Source organism: Pholcus phalangioides, unplaced genomic scaffold (assembly GCF_987345545.1).
Source record: "Pholcus phalangioides strain wild (caught in Gottingen) unplaced genomic scaffold, Ppha-v1.0 ptg000008l_1, whole genome shotgun sequence".
Lineage (NCBI taxonomy): Eukaryota > Metazoa > Arthropoda > Arachnida > Araneae > Pholcidae > Pholcus > Pholcus phalangioides.
Window position 1 is genome coordinate 29,330,980 of NW_028301601.1, and position 17,770 is coordinate 29,348,749.

A 17,770-nucleotide genomic window follows, 5' to 3' on the forward strand; every position below is an offset into this window, starting at 1 on the left:
TTATAACTGCCATATTATATTCTAGAGAGAGAATCTAATATAAGCTATTCAAGAAAATTTCTGCGACATCAGTGCATTGGAATTTTTCACGAAAGTCTATGTACTCATGTAACTATGTACTCTCTTCTACCTTATCGATTTAGAAAAAACTTACTATACAAAGTATATAATTAAAAAAATTATCAATATTGTTATACGTATTAACATAACAAGAGATTACGCTAAGTCTATACGCATCTTCCCTGAGCTTCGAAAATCTGCATACGTCTCTAATTAGCTTCGGAAACATGCACGGGCACATGCGCTGCATCTATAAAAAAGGAACGGAAAGGCGGAACCATCTTAACGCATAGACTTACCCGGACCCGGCGCGGGAAACTTGTACACATTCTCCTCATTATGATCATTATGAGATCTGGTACTAACATGTGTTTATAAATTATGAATGGACAACTGCTTCCGTGCATATGAAGAACAGTGCACACGACAGTTAAAAGAATCCTCTGTTTTAGTAGGGTTTCGAAAAAATTTTGAAATTCTTAAGTTCCCGGACCTTTCTAGGAAGGTTCAACTCCCGGTTTGATATCCCCTGCCCACATTATATCATTTGTGTCTGTGCATGTATTACGAAAAACACTTCGATCTTTGCAAAGCTTCCCTCAACATCTGGAGTATTTAGATTCATGAAAAATCATCTGACAACTGTTATTATGTTATTATGGGGGTGTCACGACCATCAATGATAGGCTAAAATATGCTGATACGTTTTGAAAAATTAATGGTTAACCATAGTTGACCCCTGGTCAAAACAGGTATTGGGGCCTTTGGACTGCGGCCAAAAAAGATTGGTACATTAGCAAATATAGTACATGTTGGTGTTTATAAACACATAAATAAAGTATATGCAATATTTTAAATGAGAAAGGGAATGTAAAATTCTCCATGAAATATCTTGCAATAAATGCTTTTTTCGCACTCTTATGTGAGCGAGATCGTTCATAATGTCACCAAAATCTAATTTTTGGGTTTCAATACACAATAAAACTAAAGAGATGACAGTTTTTCTTGTAAAAGAACTTGACAAACTCATGATTTTATCCTTTTTTTTTAATAAGAATGATCTTTCTTTGATGTTGGTGATGTTGTCAATGATGATTCAATGCTGTCTTGACATATGGAAACGTCTCTTCTAAATTTCTAGCGTTATTTAACACTTGTGGCATTGTGCCACCAACCTGAACCTCAAAGATGAAAATTGTTGCAGTGCATCTGAGAAAAAGCATTTGCAAGATCAGATGCATAAAGTTTTGCATTAGAAATACAGGAAAATCTACATGAAGATTTAAGGATTTCATGTTCGATCAAAAGATTTGCACTTTCTTGTCGTCGTTTCATAATTCATGTTATGCTTAAAAAGATGTGAATTGAGAAATCGAACAAAATACTATGACACATTAAAACATACTTTTGTCGTGGAGTAAATATTGCAATAAGTGCATTGCGCATGCTTTGTAAAGTCTATTATTGATTAGTATAATATTAAAATTGATGTTTAATAGAATTTGCTAATAAATGGGCTCTTTAGAAATAGTATTTATGTGATTTAATGAAAATTCTTTGACTTTCCAAAATTTTAAGAAATAAAATTTATAAAAATTTTAGTAAAATATGTACCATTATAAATTTAGGGGTACCCTTAAACTATGGATCCTTGGGTTATTGCCTATTCGGAAATCGGGCCCTGAGCTATCTCTAGAATCGAGAAAACCATTCCTGTGACAAAAATCATAATTTTTGTTGAATTTTGGCTGAAATTCCGAACAGCCTGCGGTGGAAATTCGTCCAAGTAACTCTCAGAAGAACAGCTAATTACTTACACGTGGGTACAGTTCGCGTGATGTGATGAAAAAGAGTAAAATAAAATGAAGGGACGAAAAATATAGTTGTATGGAAAAGAGAAATTTCGTAAGTATTTGCGAAACGTTCAAACAGAAGACATTATTAGAGCCGCTCTGTCAATCGTGTGACCTGAAGCTGTTATCATTATCAACACTTTCAAAATAACGATATATAATTAAATCGATATTGACTATGAAATGATCTGTTGAGTAATAGATCGATTATGTTGAATAATTCTGCGAAATTGTTTTTTGAAGCGAATAGGCTTTGTTTGGGCACTAAAAATGCTTAAACAAACGATTTTCTTTCCACCTGGTTTCGAATGAGAAATTGAGTAACTGCTTTATCTTTCCCAATGTAATTTAATTAAGAAATATCGATAATAATAATAAGAATAGATTATGATAACGATACGAAGAAACAATAACACGGCGTTTTTTTATCGTTTATGTAATCTAATCGATCGCCTTGACAATGAATAGACAACGCTTCTTATTTTGAACTCAACGCTTTTGAAAGGGTTAATGTTAGTGTACAAGTACACATATTTCGTTACAAGTTTTCGCAATTTGATGTACCGTTCTCTTTGGATATAAGATGGCATTTCATATACTGTACTCAGAAAATATCTTCGGATATCCGACCGATTCCTTTGAATATGAAATGATCGTTTTTCGGATACTAGACCGATTCCTTTGACTATGGAATGATCGTTCCGGGTACTGAAACGATTCCTTTGACTATCAGAGAATATCTTCGGATACTATACCGATTCCTTTGACTATGGAATGATTTATAGAGAGATAGTGGCATCGTTTCTCTCTATATATCGCCATCTGGGGGCTAACGTCGTAAGAGCTATTAGCTGAGTCAGGAGGCTGTCCAAGCGCAGTCCCGTTCAGCATTCATACATATGCTCTAAGGAATGAAAATGTCTGTCCTCTGTAGTTCAATGGTTAGAAAACTCGCCCGGACAGTGAGAGATTTGTGGTTCGATTTCCCACAGAGGAGAGGAATGTGAATTTTCTTTCCGAACTATATACATCTCGATAATATCTATAATATATATAATCACCGCTTGGTTATTAAGGCTTTCGTACTTCGTAGGAAATGATTGTTTCGGATACTAGATCGATTCAATTGATCGTTTCGGATACTAGATCGATTCAATTGATCGTTTCGGATACTAGATCGATTCAATTGATCGTTTCGGATACTCTACCGATACCTCTGACTATGAAATGATCGTTTCGAACACTAAACCGATTCCCTTGACTACTATGAAATGATCGTTTCGGATACTAGGCAGATTCCCTTGACTATGAGATGATCGTTTCAGATTCTAGACCAATTCCCTTGACTATGAAATGATTGTTTCGGATACTAGACCGATTCCTTTCACTATGAAATGATTGTTTCGGATACTAGACCGATTCCTTTCACTATGAAATGATTGTTTCGGATACTAGACTGATTCCCTCGACTATTTCGGATACTAGACTGATTCCCTCGACTATTTCGGATACTAAACCGATTCCTTTGAATATGAAATGGTCCTTTTGGATACTAGACCGATTCCCTTGACTATGAAATGATCGTTCCAGATCCTAGACCAATTTCTTTGACTCTCATATGGTTTTTCCGGATTCTAGACTGATTGATTTAACTCATATGATTTTTTGGGATTCTTGACCGATACCTTTGACTCTCATATGATGTTTTCGGATTCTAGAGCAATTCCTTGTAGGAATGGAAAAATCTTAAAAAACTTGCATGCTTGGTGGGGCATGTAACATAAAATAAGAGATGTCCGAATCAATAATTTACATGCTCGAAAAAAATTTTCATTTGATAATTTGAAAAAAAAAAAACCAGAAACAAATTAATATTTATTTGCATAAAATCATTAACCTTTTATAACCTTTAAAGAAATACCGAAATTCAAAAGGAATGTGGTCACCAATTAAAAAAATAAAATTATTCAAGCCGCTAATTATGACTTTCCAGGCTGTTGGCGTCGGAAAAGAAGTCACCAAATTGCGATTCACGTCGCTTATAAGATCATAGCCGATTTACGGGCTGCGACCCACGACTCGGGAACAAATCTAGGAAAAATCCTGATAAAAAAAATGTGACACGCAAATTCATTGGTGAAATATAGGAAATTTTGAAAAAATTTTTTTCACAGGTCATTATATAGCGTTCAAATTCCAAACAATAAAAAAAAAAAACTACCTATTGGCACTGAAAGCCTGGCTTTGTACGGTTTAGTTCATTGTTCTTCAGCGCTTTTCTCATTGCGTATGGCTGAAATTAAATGAAAATGTTTGAGAACCAGCATAAGAAAGAAATACTTGGTGAACGGTGAAAAAGCACGAAGGAAAATTTCCAGTGTAACCTCTCTTCTGACTTATTATATTTGATATTCCTACTTTGCTATTATAAATTCCAGAAACCGCGTTAAGCTCAGAAACCTGCTGACACCTACTGTGAATAAAAACAAAACTATCTGCCATAATTCTTAAAATAAAATGATTGTTGGTTTTAAATCGATGTGCGGAATGAAAATGAACATGCGGTATGGAAATAAATATTTCTTTTATTTTTCTACTGCATACCGGTGTAATTTTATACACCAAAATACCGGTTAATGTATGTTTTGATGTGTACAAAAAGTCATATAGCGGTAAAAACATATTAACTGGAATTGTGGCTCGTGAAATTTGCACCGGTATGCAGAAAAAAAATAAATAATATGCCGTAAAATAACGCATTTGTCCGTTTTCATGCTGCATATTGGTTTGAAATCAACAAGTAACTTTACTTGTGAAAGATCGTAAAGATGGTCACAACAGAAGTCCCGTATTTTTATGATGGATATCTTTCCGATATTTTTGTATAGAAAAGAAATGCCCATTAATATTTTCTACAATTTTAAAATCATTCGCAGAATTTTTATACACGGCCTATAAATTGTCCAAAAAGGATACAGTATTATATTATAATAATATAATTAACTTTTTTGGAAAAAAAAATATTTTTACGTTTTTATGTAAACTAAGAAGTTTTTTTTCTTCTTCGGTGAATACCATTAGGATATGCTATGTATTTCGTTGAAAGCGAGGTTTTAACGTTTTCTATAACAGCCCAGTTGCAGTGTATAAGGGCCTATAACTGCACCGAGCTGCTAGATATTAGGACTGTGAAAATAGATCGCAATACTTTTACGACACAAATTTTTGTATCATGGCTGTCGAAGAAAGCATTTCTTGGGGAATTTCACAAGTGTGTGTAGGAACACTTGCATTATTGTCGATGAAAAAATGAAAAAAACAAAAAAACAAACCGGAAGTGTTTGAATTTTTTGTTTTTTTCTTTAAAATGCCCACATCTGGCATGCCATCGAAAAGGGTACGTGCCCAGTCGAAATTTGTCATGCCCAAGTCATGTGATCTGTTTGGATGTCAGAGCAGACTGCTTATAAATAATCCCCTACATTTCTAGTTACATTGTAGAAATTTAGCGCATCATGATTGGCCGAAATGAGTGATGAAACATTACGTCACTCATGGTGAAATTTTTTGCTGGCGACGTTTAACAACAGATACATTTAATTGTAATTGCATCCAACATCCATCGCTGGAGTAATGGTTATTGTACGACGCTCACGTACCGAAGGTTGTGTGTTCGATTCGGTCTGAAAACCATCCAAAGTTTTTTTTCCCCATCCTTCTATCTTTGCTGTCATTTAGTGATTTAATAAAAAATATTTCCATTTCTTTTCTGATTTAATCATATGTGTTTCACGTGCATCGAGAAGACAATAATGATGGCTCGCGAAGCTGGGCCCATCTATCATTTACTGATTCAATACAAAATGCTTTCATTTTTCGTTAATGAACTTCGAAATTCAGTTTCTCCAAAAACTCCGCCTCTCGTGACGTCTTGCTAGTTTTTTTGTTCGCAGTAACCAATCACTGGCTGCTAATGCTTCCTTTGTTACCAAGAAAGTAGGGATTGTAATTTAGCTGTCAGACCAATTTCTACGGATGCTAGACCAATCCCTTCGAAAGCTAGACCAATTCCTTCGAAAGCTAGACCAACTCCTTCGGGTGCTGAACCGATTCCTTGTAATCTTTTTGGATGCCAGACCGATTCCTCGTGATCTCTTCGGCTAGACCAGTGATTCCCAACGTGGGCATTAACGCCCCCTTGGGGGCGATGGAATGATCCAGGAGGGCGGTAGAAGATACGGGTATAACATAGGATCCTATGGATTAGATTGCGTTCGGGGGCGATGGGAGAAAACAATTTCTGAAGAAGGGGGCGATGGGACAAAAAAGGTTGGGAAACTATGGGCTAGACCGATTCCTCGTGATCTCTTTGGATACAAGACTTCTTTGAGTTATCTATATCTTTGAGTCGTACAATCCTTTAGATTCTTTATCGATTCCTTTCACTGTCAAGTAATCTTTTCGTCTAGACCGATTCGTTTGACTGTCATGTCATTCTATCTTTGCATGTTATACGATCCCTTCGGGTAATAGCAAGGCATGAATAAGTGGGATAGATAATTATTAATGCATGGCTTAATGAATCGACTCAATTAGAGGTTTGAAGGTGCTCAGTTAAGTTCAAGATTGACCACAGAATTTCGAAACTCCAGAAAATGATGAAACGATGAGATCTTGCAAAGAAAATCGATTTATTTATAATTAATGATACAAAATGTTAATCAAGGTCGCTTCCGGAGTCTACATAGTTTACTGGCAAAAACGCATTGCTGTCTCGCGATATAGTACGTGGCCTTCATTTTTAATTCTTCAGGACATGGTGATAGTGGTTCAAGGACGTGCTTTGCTCCTGATCTTGTTTACCTTCGCAAAAATGAGAGAGCAATTTGTGTCTATTTTTGGGCATCAGTGTCGAGAAATTAAAGTCTAGAAAATTTCATATACAAAATAAAAAAAGCGCACCAAGGCCAAATTACACTAAAAAAGGTTTATAAAATTTGAAAAATGCAACAAAAAAACGTATCGATTACATTCGGGCGAATGCAAACAATAGGCTTATTGGTTGTTTCTTCCAAGTTTTGTAAAATATCTTACATCACACTTTTATAGTGCAATACCCCGTCATAAAGCGTATATGTCCAACCTTTGGCCCTCGGAGTCATCTGATGCGCACGTGACTAGTTTACACGTTAATTAATATAAAAATGAACTAAGTGTCGCACATATAAACAGATCACAAAAGTGATCCGCTGTGCAGTTCCAGATCATTTGAAGAGAACGCGGTTCATTTCCAGATCTTTGAAATGATCCGTGTCACATTTACATATCACTTGAGTAATGTGCGACAGTTACAAAGCGATTAGGTGATCCGCGGTGAATTTTCAGATCACTTACGTGTCCTACGACATACTTACGGATTACTTGAGTGACTCGCGACACAGTCATAGAACACTTGCGCGGTCGCAGCACGTTTCCACATCTACCGATCACTTCGCAAGGCACAATCCCAGTTCACTGGAGTGGATTACGGTACATTTACAAATCACTTAATAGACCTACTGTGCTGTTCCAGATCACTTAATTATGTGGTCTGCTACACGTTTTCAAACCCTTGCTTTTAGCACCCTTGCTCTAAAGCAGTTTCCCAACATTTTTTATTCCCATCTCGCCCACTCCTTCAGAAATTTTTTTCTCCCATCGCCCTACAACGCAATCTAACCCATAGGATCCTATGCTATACCCGTAGCTTCTACCACCTCCTGGAACTTTCCATCGCCCTCAAGGGGCGTCCACGTTGGGAACCACTGCTCTAAAGCAGTCTCCCAAACTTTCTGTTCCATCGCCCCCCCCCCACCCTTCAGAAATTTTTTTCCCTCATCGCCCCACAACTCAAGCAAACCCATAGGATCCTATGTTAAATCCGTAGGTTCTATCGCCCACTTTGGGAAACACTGCTCTAAAGCAATTACACAGGCAGTCCTCGACTTACGAAAGCGTTTTTTCCCCCTTCCCAGCATTGCCCTTATGTCGAAGTGTTCGTAATGTGAAATCGAACCAATTTGGTAAGAACTTTCATATATTTAATGAGTTTTTCTGATATCTTTGAATTCACTATTATTTTCCCAGGCCAAAAAAATCGTCTCAGTTTTTTCTGCGTAGTTTTTTATGTGAATGCTTTCATGCGCTGGTGACCCACCGAAGATCTCGGTCTAAAGGGGTCTCACTTCATCCCATCCAGATACAATTGTTACGAATGGCAAGCGCATTGAGGTCCTCCTTTTCTTTCATGGGCCCACCCAAAACAAATAGCAAGGCTTTTTGTATTGATAATATGGATTATATTTGCTCTCTCTGGCTTTCCTTTCACTTAGTTTTTCGGCAATGACTCCCTCTTTGAATTTATCTCTAGTCCCCAAATGGTCTCGGGTCGAAACCCACTGGTACGCATCATACATAAGTTAGTTTTATACTATATATTCATTGATAACGCTAACCGGCTTAAGTCAATGAATCGATCGTTCGTAAGAAACACTTCGAAGCCGATCCCGAATGAAAAAAAAAGTTCTAATCCCAGCGAAATATTTCGGGTCGGTTTTGAACTGTCTTTTGTGTTTAGAAAATGACCGTGATGTGACGAAAATAATGAAATAACAGAGTGCAAGTTCGCGAGCTCTGTACCATTCCAAAGCCCACGTAACAGCTCCATTCATCTGACCGACCACGTGGTGGCTAAACGGTATAGCGTGTAAATTGGCATCACCTTTTCAAAAGTGTCGTTTATTGTTGTATACTGTTATTACTCTTGTAAATACTTGAATCTCGCGTAATTTCAATTACGTAACGATTCACCTTCTCACGTGAACTCCGCCGTTACACGCAACTTAAAGTGGGCTACGAACGGGTCAAGTTTGAGCAGCTGGGTCACGATCATTAGGGCAATTCCGTTCGGAATCGGGCCACAGAACGTTGTTGAGAGAGAATTTTTCTTCCCTCTCTCCATCCTATGATATATATCTTTCTGTGGGTCGTTGAATAAATTGTATAGATTTTTCTTTTCCCTCCTTAAAAGCAATTAAGGCGTTCAAAGGCTAAGTGCCTCGAGGTGCTAATGAAACTTCACTTAGTCTCTCTGTGTTTGTTGCATCACATATCGCAATTAAGTATTGGAATATATTTTCGTGGGTCATTACCACACACAATATACGAGTATATTACATTTCTGATAATGATTTCTAGTACATATCTTGTGCACATGTCTATTTAAGTACCGTGGCATTCATGATTTTATTTGAGAGTTATTGATTGTAATGATTACAATGCAATCATTATGATCGTTGATCTGATCGCTGAAAATGCCAACGTTAGCAGCGTTTCTCAAGTTTTTTTTTTTTTGCCCGTGGTTCCCTTCTTTGTACCATATTATCCTCTCGTGGCACCCTGATCTTTTCCAGGATCGCCCTCCACCCTTATTCACGAACATAGTCAGATTTATGGATCACTTCACTATTTTGAACTTACCACTCTGTGCCATAGCATAATTGCCTCCCTCCCCTGTGAATACCATTCCGTCCAAGAGCGGGACCCTTTCTACTTGTTGGATCGATACTATTAGTAAATTTACAGACAAAAAAAAAACATAAGGTCGATTTCCAGTCCCCTGGGTTTCAGTAAGCATCTCTCCTGTGGAGGTTCTGTGCAGAGAGTTTCATCATTGTGCCCCCTCCACTTCACGATAACAATGTCAAAGGGGGTCTCGAACTTCTCTGGATGGAAATAACAGTTTAAATATTTATATACTCACACTCGAAAATCATGGTTCAACATCTCATCATGTAGTCTTTTCTATGGGAATAAGATTCCCGACCATGCCCTGGTTGGTTCTGGGCTGCTAAGATGGTCCTATGGACAGTTCTGTTGCATTTTAAAAGTAGTTACATTTTCCCACCATATTTCATAATATCATAATTCATATATTCCATATATCCTAATGACTAACGTTCTGAACAGCTTTTCAGTTCTAGAGCTTCAGAGTTCTTCCTGTTAATGGTTTGGGAAATCGAAAATTAAAAATGTATTGATACTAGATTAGAATAAATCGAAAGAATGTAATTCCGTTCGCGAAATTCTCAAAAACAATCCACCGAAAACCTTTTAGGGGTCATTCAAGTATTACGTCAGCATCGAGGGGGGAGGGGGTTTCGGATTTGCTGACTTTTGATGACAAGGGGGGGGGGGGTTTGAAGAGTGCTTACGTCATGAACCACCCCTTTTTGAAGATATAAAATATTCTAAGCTGCTGACGAAATTTTGCTGACAGGGGGGGGGGGAAAGAAGGGGGTCAAAAATGGCTGAAAATCTGCTGACGTAATACTTGAATGGCCCCTTGGTGTTCTCTGAATCTGGTTGGAATTCTGGTTCTCTGAATCTACTCATAGAGACAGCGGCATCTAAAAGAAACGAGAAATATCTAAATTCCCCCCAAAAAAAATCATCACATCAGAGTCAGTCTTTCCACCTTACAGAATGGTTAGAGCTCATGCATGAGACAAGTGTTCTTCAATCTTATTCTACTAGCGGATCAATGAGATTAAGTGACGTAGAATTTCGCCAACCAGCATAAATTTAAGAAATAATTTGCGGCCCGGCGAATGGAGGAAAATTTCATTTTTAAAGGCGCGTATACATTAGCGCGCGGATCATGCAATGAAAGCATTCTTAATTGGTTGTTCAGTAATTTGTACGGTGTTGTGAACATCACAACGTTTTTTCAACGAACACAAAGGAAGTTTATGTACCAGTTGAAGAAAGACAGCCTACAAGTTAACCCATTTTTGACCGCTCTTACAATTCGTGACCAAATCGCACAATTTTTTATATATATGATGACTGGCTATTCAAATAACATACTTTTAATGTTTCAAAAAATTGGGCACAAATTTAGCACGTTTTTCTTTGCAATAGAAGTAAATTGCTAATTAATTAAATTTCTAATTAATGAAAATTAATTATCTTAGTTTAATCATAATAATTATAATTTTGAGAAATCTCATGTACCATGTTAGGTTCAAGTATTACGTCATCATCGATGGGGGGGGGGGAGTTTCCGATTTGCTGACTTTTGATGACAAGGGGGAAGGGGGGTTTGGGTAATGCTTACGTCATCAACCACCCTTTATGAAAATATGAGTTGGGATTCAGAGGGGCAGAGCTGATGACGAAATTTTTCTGACGGGGGGGGGGGGTCAAAAATGGCTAAAAATTTGCTTATGTAATACTTGAACGGCCTCTAATAAAAAGATTAAGGAAAAAAGTATTTTCTCCTATTTTTAAAAAATTTAAAAAACACTATGATGCTCATTAGACCTTTTTAGTTTTTTCTTCATTACAAAACAACACATAGACAGGCACATTCATATGTACAAGGATGACGCCACTCTCCGCTACCATACGAAGGTTTTTTAACAACTGGCTGTTTCGAAGATATATTTTGGAAAGAGAGGAAAATTCAACTGCCCCTGCGGGGAATCGAACCCACGTCCTTTCACTTTCCGGGTGAACGCACTAGTCTACAGAGGCATCGAATCTCTCAGTCTTTCCTTGGAGCTCGTGTACACTGAAAGGGACCGTACATGGACGGCCGGACCAGACGCAGGCCAAGCTCACAACTGCTGACGCTGCCACCAGATGACGACTTATACAACGATCCTTATCCTTGTGGACGACTTACCTTGTATAAGTCGTCATCTGGTGGCAGCGTCAGCAGTTGTGAGCTTGGCCTGCGTCTGATCCGGCCGTCCATGTACGGTCCCTTTCAGTGTACACGAGCTCCAAGGAAAGACTGAGAGATTCGATGCCTCTGTAGACTAGTGCGTTCACCCGGAAAGTGAAAGGACGTGGGTTCAATTCCCCGCAGGGGCACACACACAGTTGAATTTTCTCTCTTTCCAAAATATATCTTTGTAACAGCCAGTTGTTAAAATACCTTCGTACATTCATATATGGCACAAAAATAAATATCAAAAAGACAGAATAATGAAAGCGAAACACACACAATGCACCTCTTAGGGACGTATTTCTTCACCGCTTCATACTTATATTTTTATGGAATGTTTCAAAAATTAGATATGGAATTTACAAATATAAAAACCTCTTTCAGATGTCTATTTATTTTCACTTCTGATAAATTTTTATGAATTTATTACAAATGATTGGGCCCCTTGGCAATTTGGTTCTGGTTTAATCTGGCTGGTTCACGCACCACCTCCAAGAGATAGAAGGCCTCCGCACGGGTTGCCTGTAACGTCAATAAGACTTATCTAGCAAGTTTTTCACCACAGCATCATATTTCGTTTCTTCTTATTTTGGCGTAGAACCTTCCTGGTTGGCTCACAAATAATGCATGGTTATTGGATGTGTTGCATAGAAATCGTCAATTCTGAGCCCGATAACTTCTTTTCCGCACAACGATGATACTAACACGAGCAGGGATTTTTTTCTCTCCTGAATATTCGGTGAAAAAATTAACTACTTTCTGACATCACGAGCGGAGGCCTTCTATCTCTAGGAGGTGCTAGTTAACGTCGGCATAATATCGGAAAATATTTGTTTCCTCGATAGCATGTATTACAGTCGAGTACACTTATAACATGAACCGTGGATATAACATACGGTTTTGCAATCCCCGATTTTTCGCCCATTCACTTCTATATATTTTTACTTCTGTTATTACATTCCGCACTTAAAACATATAATGTGGATATAACCATACCTAAAACAATATCCTGACCTAGAAATTAATTCTGATATAACATACTGCAAACAAAAACCTGAAAAAAAATGACGCCCAAACCTGACTAATTTATGCAACATGTATTATATGCAGATGGTATTGGTGTCTTTTCACAGAAGGCGGTGGGAATTTGTGTGGTAACGGAAAATGTATTGTCGAAATGATTGCATTAACTGTAAATGATTACATTAGCACTGTGCAATGGTGAAATGGCTAAAAAAATGCCACCTGTTAATTAAATGGCAGTGATGAACGATTGTTATGACCGGTAAAAGCAGAAGAATCCGCATTGTTTTAATAGCATCAAAAATCTCTCCCTATTGAAAGAATTTGCAAAAACATGTTGATTGATGACAAGTAAAGTTCATAAACGTTAGTTGATTTAAAAAATATATATATATTGCATCAATACTGAATAAAAACCATTAGCAAACTCGAATAATATCAATGAAATCAATTGAATTAAAAAAAAGTGTGTGTGTGTGCATGCTCTATATCAGTGTTTCTTAACCTTATTTTGCCCGTGGCCCCCTTTGAACCATATTTTTTTTCTCGTGACTCCCCTGTCTTAACCAGAGTCTTCGACTCTCATCTGGAAGCAAGATCCCTTTATACGTAGTCAATTGATTTTTTTCAGTGAATTTATACCGAACGAAAATTTTGCAAAGAAGATTGGCCTCCACACCATTGGCCTAGAATTTATTGAGCTTCCCGCTAGTCCGAGGTCTATTCAGGGCCGTCTCGACATCATGGGCGCCCTAGGCAAAGTGACGCTATGGTAATTCCATACATAGCTGGAAATAAACAGCCTACATATTTCCTACATATTTTCAAAATTTAGTGTACTATACAAAATATCATAAGGTGAGGTCACTTGTGGACATGAGACCATTGGGCATGACCCCTCACAAGGATGGGACTGACAAAGCTGCAGCCCGGGGTCTCATATGATTTTCATAATTTTTTGTTTTTCACACTATAAATTTAATATAGTGGTCTGTGAAAAATGTAGCAGGGGGCCTGCGAAAAACCCTATCCTTCAGGGAACTTACTGCAAAATGTAGGCGGTGAAGCCCAGGTGGGTCCATGCCCTAAGCCGGCCCTGGTTTTACAGGTGGTTTTGTTGGATTCAGTAAGTGTATAGTCACTAATATAAAAGCATTTTATTTCTTCACACCTTAATTTTTATTAAGCCCTCCAGCCATGGAGTCCACCTGCCATGGCCCCTTTCTCCATTTTCTTCCGTGGTCCCCTTGAAGTATCCCAGTACCACTAGGTGGCCACATGGCCCCCGGTTGAGAACCACTGCTCTATATGTCCTGTACGTACGCAAGTATGAATGCTGTGTACGTGCTTCACAGTTCCCCAATAAATTTTCACAATTCCTCAGGAGATTTCAACCAAAAATTATGTATTTCATTTTATAATAAATTTAATTACGTGCTGCATGAGCTGATTGTGTCCGGGGCAATCTGAGTAATGCACTTTATGCATACATACAGCTGCTATATATAAGCTAATTTCAAAGACCTCTCTTATAACATACACTTCTCAAATCCCCAGGGCAGTGTTTCTCAACGTGTGCGTAGCGGTGAGCTGGAGGTATCGATTTGAGTGCTCATTTATGGTTTGAAGTGGTTCTTTTATATGGGAAAAAATGTAATAAACTATTCTGGGAAGCCGCAGATGAACCACGAATTTGGAAAGTGACGGGTGACAAAAGTTTTAGAATCACTGTTCGATCTACGGGGCTTGTTATAAGCGAACTCGACTGTATTTATTTTTATGCTAAACACCGGTATGAAACCAAGTCAATTTTACTTGGAGGAATTCATAAGAAATGGTTTTGCTTACTATGATTTCTTTATTATCAAGGTGGTGAAAATATCTCAGGTTGCGTACGGTACTTTCCTTTCACCACATTGATTATGCATTGGTCAAATGGTTGCAAAACAAGACGTGGAGTTCGGAGGCGTGTATTTGATGCGAATGCTCTCTATATTTGAAGATTCAATGTGTGCCTTGCCACCAATGCACTTATCTTTTACAGGGCGCTAAAAACGAGAAGCAGGATCTCTTTCTATTTTTTCTCTACATTTTCCCATAAAACTTAACTAGCCCCTCATTAAAAATTCTTGTAGCCATCCAAGATCTTCGACTTCATTTGTAATCACATGGCAGTGATTTAACGCTCAATTGAACGATTTGAATTTGAAATTTCGTCCGATTTTTCAAAATAGATGTACGTAGAAGCAATATTCAAGTAGTGATTTATAATTATCAATCACTAACTGATAAAAAACGGATTTCGCGCTGTGATAAGTTATAACAGAAACTGTTTTTGAAGAATTAAAGCGTAAATGAAGAGAGCAAAAAGCAACTGCGTCAACTAAATGGTTCTGAAGAGTTTCCTGGCACTTCCGCAAGATAGCAGCTCTGTTCATGCAAATTAGAAAGGCGGGGGAATTTATGGCAGGGGATGGATTTCGCGGGCACTTTCCCGTATTTTTCGTAGTGTTCCTAAACAATGTATCTCTACAGCAATGTCGAAATATAATGTTTTCAATTTACTACATTAATTTGGCGGTTTAAAACGTTGAATGTTCCAAGTATTGAGGAAAAACGAGACATAAATTTCTTTCAGCGCATCCACAAAAATAAAGTAGCATACATATTGCATATCTCGTTCCAATAACGTCTTCATCAGTATCTAACACTACATTTCCTTATATATAATTTCCATTTCTCAATCATAGATACATTTTTCATTTTGATTTCATTTATACGTTTCAAGTTTCCTTATTGTGACGCTACTTCTAGTGAGTAAAAAAATAAACATTAACGTTGCGAAAATAATTGGACGAATCCTCATGTGGTCATGATAAGGCTAAATATGACTCATGTGGACCAAATGAGTTGCAATATTCGTAATTTCCACGCCAATTCCATGATAGATATTTCCTTAGTCCGGGATTACACCATAAAAGTTTGATAGAACTCCTTTTATAAAACTTGAGAAATTCAATGTGCACATCGCGGTGACATTCGAGCAAATACAACTGGTGATCTTATTGGTTGAATTTTTCAAGTTTTATCAAAGAGCTTTTACCAAGCTTTTATAGTGTAATCTCGGCCTACTCACGCAGGCATATACGTTCAAGTAACTTTGGAGCGGAATGATTTAATTTCAAAGTATTTTAATACAAAATCACAAAATCAAAATTTCTGTTCCTTTGAAGTGCGGTTGATCGTTCCAAGTTGATCATGTTACTCTGGCTGGTGAAGTTACAGCTGCCATTTAGGTCGGAATAGAGGTGTGTGAAATACTAGGCTGACTTGACCACCATATTTGAGTGAAAGTGTGACGTCAGTATTATCGCTAAAGCCAGGGAAATTTTCTCTATCCTGCTTTTTTAACGATTAGACATCACTTGGAGCGAGAGTGGGGCAGTGGTGAATTTCTCGTCGGTCGGTCACCATGATGATTGCCATCAGGTCCACGGGTCAACCCTGGGAAAAGAGACAAAGGTAACAAGTTATTCCCTCGTCGAGCCTGAGGTGACCAACGATAGATGACGTCTTCATTTCAGACCCAACTCGATCGGTAGTGAATTGCTGTATATCGATGTGAGACCAGAGTTGGTGAGCGGAAAAGTGGGCGTTTCTTGTTCGATAATGGTGGACAATGAGTCCGCTCTTTTTCATCAGCACCTTAGGTCGAAGTGATCAGGTAGTTGCCTGGGTGTTGGCTGTAGTCGGAAAGATCAAACCCCATTGACTCGAGCAGCGGTGTTCGGCTGAAGTTGTTTCTTTTTTACAGTTATTTTTTTTTTATATTTACCTTACAACACGATATCGGCATAACACGAAAATTCAAGCATTTACCATCTTTTCTTCAAAATATGGAAACCAGATGGCAGCACCAGCAAGAACAGGAAATGATCAAAATTCTGATTGCATAAATACGCTAGGGCTACAAATACAGCCAGAACGCACATCTCGACATGTACTAATTCGTCAGAAGTTCTGCAAAGGAATCTGTACGAGTTGCATGTTCGGTTAAGTAGCAGAAGTACTCGGAAAAAATAAACACATGGTCTTGGGCCCCCAGACAAGAGCTCGTCAGCTTCACCCTTGTGCGGTCAGTGGCGTCTTAACGGGACCAAGGCTTCAGTGTAAAACAGGGGATCAATTGAGAATTTTATTTTCCCTCAAATTATTTCGGTAATCAAATATAAAAATTTTCTTCGATTCTGAAAATATTTTTTCCAATAATTCTTAAAAATAATTTAGCCTACCTTAATTATGCATTTTCATTTGAATTGCGAAATAATTTTTTTTTCCATTAATTCAATAATTATGGAAAATTTTTTTTCCCAATAATTACGAATTTTCATGTGAATCGCTGAATACTATTTTCCTACGAATTCTGAAGTAATTTCTGTCAATAATTATGAAATAATTTCTCTCATTCATTCTGAAATTATTTCTTCTATTAGTATTTAATGAATTATCAAACAAAGTAAGTTTGAAATCATTTTTTTCACCAAATCTAGAAAACATATTTTGAGTTCTTTCTTTCCCGGCATTTCTATAAATTCTGTATCTGCGTACGGTATTCCCCTGCAATAGCGGCTATGTTTTTCGGCACGGCGGGAAATTTGAGTTTTACGGATTCTAGAAAATTTTGAAATGCCATTACCCTAAAAATCCATTGAGTTGGCTAAATAAATATCGTGATCCTTGTTAAAGCTCGCTTTTCCCGGCATTCCGGGAACGGATCGGACCCCAACATTCAAAAAGCTGGCACCCCCCTCCAGTTTCATGGCATGGCGGTTAATACGTCAAGTCTCTTCGTCAGCGGGCCAGTGCAAAGAGCTTTGAGGATCTTATATGGCCCTCACTGAAAACCCCTTGCTATACTGGTTCTCAGACGTATCGCAAAGAGCTCATTTGAGACCTTGAGGGGGGGGGGGCGATCGGAGTAGTGTCCCGGACTTCAGGTGAGCTGATTAGGTCATCCAGGGGGTATTTAAAAGGCACTCCTGAGGGTAATTCAAGTTCCAGA

The 17,770-nt window shown here is 37.9% G+C and overlaps 1 protein-coding gene across 1 annotated transcript in view; it reads left to right on the top strand.

The window, feature by feature from the left end:
• Positions 1-17,770, top strand: part of LOC149084170 (nose resistant to fluoxetine protein 6-like) — an 82,191-nt gene that overhangs the window by 1,042 nt on the left and 63,379 nt on the right. The window lies entirely within an intron of this gene.